Genomic DNA, 8,015 nt, shown 5'->3' on the forward strand with positions numbered 1-8,015 from the left:
GTATTTTAATGTATTGGCCCTTTTGGACAAGACGATTCAACAATTTCCCTCTTCCCCTTATGAGATATTATCTCAACTTAGTATGACCTATTTGATATTTAAGAAAGTACAATGGGTATCTTCAACTAAATGGGACAAATTTCTAAAGTTAAAAATTAACCTCACTCAGAAGACTATCCTTGCTTCCATGGAATAAGGTATTAAGGAATTTCCACCTTTGTAATCCATGATTGAAGAAAGTGAAGAATTAGATGATGAAGGGGAAATGCGATGGATTTTATGAATATAAAGAATAAGAGTTTCCAAATTCCCCAGTCCCAATTGTTTATGTCACGTAAAAGGGAGAGACCAACGTTTTCAAACAATACTATAAAAACAAAAATGCTTTTCACAATAAGTTTTTATTTCTCAATTATGCAATGTAGTTTTATAGTTAAAAGATTGTTAGTTAGAGAGTTACTGAATTTTATTTTTTAAAAGGACCTCAAATTCATTTTTAGGGGGTAAGGATTTTTGGAGAGATGAAACTTATGTTTGAATGGTTTCAATGCACATGCTGTGTTAACTAGATCATGATGAGTTTTTGAATTTATCATATGCAATTTGATATATAGTGTTTTTGTCTTATTCATGTTTTGTTAATTTTATTTCATAATATTATAGTTTATATTAATGATTTATGTGATTGACACGATCAATTGATAAAACGTTGAAATATTACTTGATTTGTTTTCTTTTAAATATTCATTATCTGAAGTATTCGAGTCAGGATATTTAATTGATTTATTGTAGGTTGAGCATACCAATACACGATGTTGGATGTTTTTTTCACTCTTTTCATGAGAAATGTAATCATACATCAATAATATGTGTTTTGTTGTTTTATTTTTCTTATGCTTATTTTATTTCTCCATAGTGTAACACATTTCATTGATCAGTTTATGTGCACATTGTTTATCATTGCATCCTTAAATTTTACATCTGATTCATCAATCACGTGTTTTATATAATTTTCTTTCAATATAAAGCTTAACCACTTATTGTTTTCGACACTTATTCATAATCTAACCATATCTATAACTTATGATAGAATATATGCATATATAAGTTCACAAGGAATACCTCATGAGGTTAAGGAAGGCCATTCCTTCAACTTGATTGAGAGGATATTTTTTATCCTCATTTAATGTATTTTAGAGTGTTTTGTGTTGTTGAGACAATTTTAAAGACAACAACTACTAAAATTTTCCAAGGAGCTTAAATCTTTATCATCCACCTTATTGGGCACCTAATCCACTAAGCGTTTTGGGTGTGCAATATGAAGTGTCATTAGAGTCCAAGAGACTAATTGGTATATGAAAAACAAGGATCAAACACATAGTATAAATGTATATCATTATGAATAGTAAATGCCTTCAAAATTTATCTTTCATATCTTGTCTATTATTTTGTGTTGTTTAACATGGTATCAGAGTAGGTGTACTCTTTCCTTGCTCAAATTGGAGCCATTGGTTTTTGTGGCCCTTCTATGCATGTGAGTCCTGCAAATAGACCCATAATCTCAAAATAACAAAAATTAGCATCCTATAACTACAAATTCAAATGTTTTCTACCAGCCTACATCATTAGGATTTGTCATATGATTGTCGAAAAAACTGAGATTCTTTTGATACACTAACAATATGTTTGTTCCTGCCTTACCTATTTGTCAATGAAACACCATTATTACAATCCCTAGCATAATTTATATGCATGATCTTACCATAATGTTTCCATGGCATTATGTTGCCATAATACTTGAGCTAAAGGTCATATTTTTGAGAAAGATATACAATTTGAATCTTAATAAGCTATGTCGTTCCACTTGATTAGTTAGAACCTGCAATCCAATGGTTGATTAGAAACATAACCTTGCATTGTATCAATTTCTCCCAGAATTCCATCAGAACTCTGTTCCAATCCATAGATTTCTTTCTTGTTTCATTGTGGAATTTCATCTCTATGTGTTGAGTTTTCTTGAATCTTGTGAAATTCCCTGCATTGGTTGGTCCCGTTGATTCATGTGTTGTTTTGGCTTGTATATGCTTGTGAATTGTTGGATTACAAATAATGTGGCATGGTTAATGTTTTCTCTCTGCAATGAATGTGTGCACTGTATTGGATACAAAAATTCTAGTTCGTTTGTCTTTTTGTAGTTTTGTATTTTTGAGTTTGAGGGAGTAAACACATAGAAGAACATCAAAACCAATTTGGAAGCTGAGATCTAGCCCCACCAACTTTAGAGAGGGGTCTCTATGTAAAATTTAGCTATGTTTTGGTGTAAATTTTAGGCTAGTTATGACTGTATTGATTGTTTTGATTTGAATTGTTTGGTTGATTAAACTGCCATAATTCCATTGGGCTATGGAGTCTAAAGATTTAACTGGATCTGCATAAAATTTTAGAGGAGTTTCATAGGGAAATATAGGTTGTACTAGTTGGATCTTTTAGAATTTAAATGAATTATGGAACAGAAGAAAAGTAAGACTTGGTGAAAACTAAGGAGCAATGACGGATTCCTTAATTTGACCTCAACAGAAAACATGAAAATTACTAATAGCCAAAATAACATATCCTATTCTTCACAATTTATTTTATGTAACTAAGATTTCTCGAAATAACAGAGAAAAGAAACAATGTTTAAACACATAAACTGAAGAAACACATCACCATTTTGTACACCACATGAATCCTATGAAAGTGTCCTTGTATTATTGATGCTCCAACGCTTTGAAAAATTACAATTTTGTAGAGGAAATTATATTCAGAAATCAACCCTTAATACTTCAAATAGTGAAGTATTTATAAAAATAATTACAAAATCATTAAAAAATCATTGTCTCAACTGATAGTGTATTATTAGCCTTATTCTAAACAATAAAATTTACCTTTGGCAAAAAAAATAGGCAACATAGACAGCTGCATGGAAAGGTGGCTCTGTTTTGGTGGATTTGGTTGCTGAATCAGCCTAAAACTATGTTGCACTGATGTGTTGGCTATTGTGTTGGCCATTGTGCAGGCTGTTGCTTTTGTTGCATCTTAATCACCCTTTAATCCAGTAAATAACAAAGTTCTTCCCACCTTTTTTCATCTGGTTCGATTAATTTAATTACCCTCCGATAAATTTCATCAACCACAGTATATTTTGCAAAAGTTGGCTTTACTTTGAAAACATGCTTCACTTCATTCTGAAAATAGAAATCATTTTCTATAGTCTCTAAAAATGATCTTGTTGTCATATTGCCTTTTATGCCACTAAATTTGACACTGCTTCTGGCCACTTCCTTCATTTTTAGAACATAATCTTCTTGAGTGATCAATTTATCTGAGTGATCAATTTATCATTTATCACATATATGTTGGGCAGTCCTTTCTAGATTAATGTTTCAATTCTGTTGCTAAACCTGTTTACTCCTAGCTCTAGTGTTTCACAACTTTCTTCCAATTTATCAATGAGGTTCCTTTTAGTCAAAACTTTCTTGACTTCCAAAATAGTGGCAGTCCTGCCACTAATTCCTAATTCTTCAAGTTCATATTTAGTCTTCGAATTCAGGAATTTGATGATATTGGAGGCTTCTATGGGCATATATCCTAGCTTTTCCCTTACCTGAAAAATGGTTTTTGTGGCCTTTTCTATCAATTCATTATGTTCAAAAATGATTTGGATATATGGCCAAATCCCATTCATAGAGTCCAGAATACCCATCCAAATGGTTTTGGCCAATTGATCTATCATTTTCCACCTTCTGTAATTTATCCAAAAATCTCTGTGATTTTTTCACTTCAGCTAGATGAGAAGCTTCACCTTTGGCTTTTTGTTCTTCTAGAGATTTGAGTTGCCCATGCAATTTCTTGATCTCTTCTGATTGAATTGACATGTTCTCCAGTGTTTTTGTCACTTGTTCAACACTAGTATTTTGAGTGGAAGAAGTGGTTGCAGTTGTTGTCCCTATTGCTGGGAGCTGAGTGATGGGTATTGCATCTAGGGGAGCAATGGCCATCTTCTGACTCTGTTCTTTTTCGTTTATCATATTTTCCATTTCTACCTCTATCTGCCTGATATGTGTATTCTACTCTATAATCAGCTTCATCATGTCAACCTTCTGTGCCTCATTTTCTTCAATGTCTTTGGTTAAGGGATCCTTTATGGCTGGAAACTTCAACTACTTTCTCAATGCTGCAATATCCATATTTTTCTTCTTGATTATCTGCTCTTCAAGATTTATATCTTTAGGATCATATCCTATCTTGACTACCAAATCTTCCAAATATTTGATCCTATTATCCTTTGCTAAGGAGGATACCTTTTCCATTTTCAACTAGGACTAAATATTGGCATATGAAACCTACAACTTAAACAATGACACAACAATATTAGTTAATGTAGAACAAATCATCTCACCAGTCTACTTATGCATCTCCATTTGATCAATGAGATGGATATCTTTGGTGCTAAACTCAAATGTAGTACTCTTTTAGTCTATTGATGTTTTTTGATGTGGAATTTGGGCCCCAAGAAAGACCATTTGCATCTTTCCATGCTCTTTTTCAAAAACTGATAGCAATCTGCACTGTGAGCTAGAGGTATACTTCCAAAAATGATTGTAGGTATTGTTCTTAAGAATCTCATTCTTAAGTTTAATTTCTCGGTACCTATCAAAAACACTCTTTTCCTTCTCTCCTTGGACATTCTGTGAATCCAACTCTGTATCCTTTTGACCATGTGAAATTGAAGGTCCAGTAGAAGATGTTACAAATTTGTTGCTTGAAGGTGGTGAGTCTGTAATTATGATGACATCATGCTCTTCTATCTCTTTTTCTACATCTGACCTAGGAGTAACTTTTGCCCTTTTCCTATAACTGGTCCTGAACTCATTGGCCTCACTTCATGTTGTTGATGATGATCCCTCCTCTCTTTGTCTTTTACTCATTTTCTCTTGAGGAGTGGGAGTCTGTAAGTTTGATGTAGAAAATAGTTGTTCTTGAGCTTCTTACAAAGTATTCTTTTCCCACACTAACTGATTTTCATATTTTTCTATCTTAGTCATTGAGGTATGGATATAGGGAGTAGTTTTATTTTCTACTCTGAGCTTTGAAATAATACCCCAAGGGTCATAAGACCATGTGAAACTCAGGTTGAATTTAATCTCTTTAACCATTTTTTCTGCCTCTTCTCCTGATGTCCTGGTACTGCATATGAATGGGCCCACCTGTGTCTTTATGAGAAATTGTGATTTCTTCTTAGCCACCATGAAGTGAATGTCATCAGAATTTAACATTTGTCTGATGTATTCTAGGGAAAAAAATCCTCATGCGAAGGTATTTTGGGAGTTTATATGGTGCTAATTCGCATCCATAAACTCTGATTTTTGTATAGTTTTGGTATAAATACCAATATCCAGTCTTGGACTGATCTGTTAGATGTAAAATCCTTTTGATATCTTCACTGATTCTGGGCTGTATAAAACTATTAAGGATGTTCATAGCTGGGTGAACAAACTCCTCAATAAACTGTTTGTATGATAAATATTTCTTCTCTTTCATGACCAATGAAGTCCAAAAAATCAAAGGTTGTTGGTTTCCTTCATCATCTAGCTTCTGCATTGCAAAACTAAACATGTCTGCTTGATAATAAAGAAACATGTAGATTAAAATGGAAGTGTAATTAAACACCAGCTCTGTTGGAAATTTTAGAAACTTCTCATGGATGATATCAACCAAAAATTGACTGAAATTGAACAAAATGGATGGTTTGATGTCTGTGGAGAAGATAGAAAGGAAACCTAGAATGGGTTCATCTACCCACTGATCAGAATATTAACCCAAAATATATGAAATTATGGTTATAATTTGGTTAGCCTAATCATGAAAGATAGAGGAAGGGTATGGGGGATTCTTCTTAGATAATTGGACATTTTCAGGCAAAAAGATTTTAAAAAATTTGGCTCTTGTAGCGAAATCAAGTTTCTAATAAAGCTAGGTGAGAGCTTCTACGGAAAAAGGGGCATTGTTTTCCACAGGGAGAACCATCATCATCTGGTTTATGGATTGGGTAGTAATGGTAAACAGGATGTCACCAGATGGGGCCATAATAGCTCTTTGGCTAGGGACATAACAGGCTTGACATTTTCTGGTGAATTCAGGGGCTTGGAAGGTCATAGGGAAGATATAATGAGGAAGATTGGACTCCCAGAGTCCAATTTCATCAGTTTTGTCAGCATGTTTGTCTTCCAGCCAACAGTATAGCTCTAAAAACTCATAGTCACACTGGGTTTCATTGATCCGATAATCCTTATTAGCGAAAGGAATGTGATCTAAATCTATGGAGGGAAGGATTAATGGATTGACAGGTTTCTCCTGGGTTTTACTCTTTTGAGGCATGATTAGATCAGTGAAAGATAACAGTAATTGACAGGAGATCTTACCAAGAACAATTTGATGTTATAAGTTGTCAGGGGAAGGATATAGAGGGATGTCAATTTCAATCTTGGTTTGGTTCCGCGAATGCTTTGAAAATGGTCACTGTGTAAAATCTGTAAATTATAGGGGATAAGCCGGTGAAAAGGAGAAAAAGGATGGTTCCAAAGCTTTTAAACAACAACGAGAAGTTTTGTTGGAGGTGGCGTGGGATCGTTAAAGGCTAAACAGTTACCCCAAAAAATGAATTAAATGCCCAACAATAATTCTATTGGGAGAGTATTTAATTGGGTAATGACTCTGCAACATGGTGGGAGATGAGTGGCAGGTGTGAAGAAGTAGGGACACGGTAAGCGGATGAGCAGAAGGTAGTTTTGGAGGGGGTAACGGGTGGTAAGTATTATCTTTCAGGGGGGTGCAAAATGAGGAGAGAGCGTCATGTTAGGATGGGCTCGGCAGGGAAAAACTGCCAATTCAGACCCCCCCAGTAAAGGTAGGATGGAGAGGGGGGAGGAAAGAAAAAGAGGGTTGTAGATCACGAGGGATGGTGGATCCTAATGTTTTGACAACAATGTCCTTTGAATGTATACGAAAAAACAACTTTGTCCATATGCGCCTTTATTTATTGCTTTTGAACTTAGGATAAATGTTAGAAATATAAAAAAGAAAACACTTTATCCCCATTGTGCCTTTTTGCTTTTTCATAATGTCATTAAAACTTAGGATAAAATGACGCATAAGCATATTTATAAAATCACCTATTTATACCTACCCTTTAACTAAGCTAAGATTTTTATTTTCTAAAGCGGGTGCATTTAGACTAGAAAACCCAAATTATTTTCTTTTATGAAAAATGAAAAACTATCTAAATTCTATCACTTATTTCTCCTATTGATTCAGATTAAACAATTGAATCAATGTCATTTTCTACCTAACTACTGATTTATCAAGATTAAACTGTTTGGAAAATCTTTATTCTCTAGTCTAATTTACAGAAATTTAAACATGTTTAACCATGATTATACTCTGATTAAACAAATAACTAGTCATTTTGGCATTTTAAACAAGATGCAAACAACCTTTATTTATCAATGATGAAGAAAACTATCTATCAGTAGTGGCATTTAGACTTGCAACATGTAATGGTTATAGTGACCTTCTATTGCATCTCTATATGTATTGTTATATCTATAATTTGTTGCTTTCTTATTTAAATCTGGATCAGTGGTATCAGAGTGGTCTGCTCTTTCTATGTTTTTCTTTGCATGTCCCCAACGAGGTTGGGATATAAGGAGATAGGGCTTGATTTGGTTGAACCTTTGCAATATCAGCCTCGCAAATTTCGATGGCCTCCCATGGCAGATGAAAAGAAAGACGAGGGGGTAGGAGATCCTATCAAAATCTCGCTCGAAGAAGCACTCGAGCAACAAAGGAATGGAATGATGGACAACTTTGCCCAAATCCTTCAGCGGCTACCCAGGGGCGACGCATTGGCTTCCAGTAGATACCCTGGAAACGCCACACCCTTTAAGGTACAATTTAATTTTGAAATCCCCATA

The sequence above is a fragment of the Pinus tabuliformis genome, chromosome Q, assembly GCF_031772625.1.
Source record: "Pinus tabuliformis cultivar Carrire ecotype Pingquan chromosome Q, CPIR1, whole genome shotgun sequence".
Classification (NCBI taxonomy): Eukaryota; Viridiplantae; Streptophyta; class Pinopsida; order Pinales; family Pinaceae; genus Pinus; species Pinus tabuliformis.